Raw genomic sequence first — 253 nt, forward strand, 5'->3', positions numbered from 1 at the left:
GAGGATGAGGATAGGATGAGGACGAGGATGAGGAAGAGGATGAGGATAGGGAAGAGGATTGGATGAGGACAAAAATGAAGATAGGATGAGGACGAGGATGAGGAAGAGGATGAGGATAGGATGAGGAGGAGGATAGTATGGGGAGTGCAATGAGGATGAGGATGAGATTAGGATGAGGAGGAGGAGGAGGAGGAGGATGAGGATGAGGATGAGGATGAGGATGAGGATGAGGATGAGGATGAGGATGAGGATG

Source organism: Lupinus angustifolius, chromosome LG11 (assembly GCF_001865875.1).
Source record: "Lupinus angustifolius cultivar Tanjil chromosome LG11, LupAngTanjil_v1.0, whole genome shotgun sequence".
Lineage (NCBI taxonomy): Eukaryota > Viridiplantae > Streptophyta > Magnoliopsida > Fabales > Fabaceae > Lupinus > Lupinus angustifolius.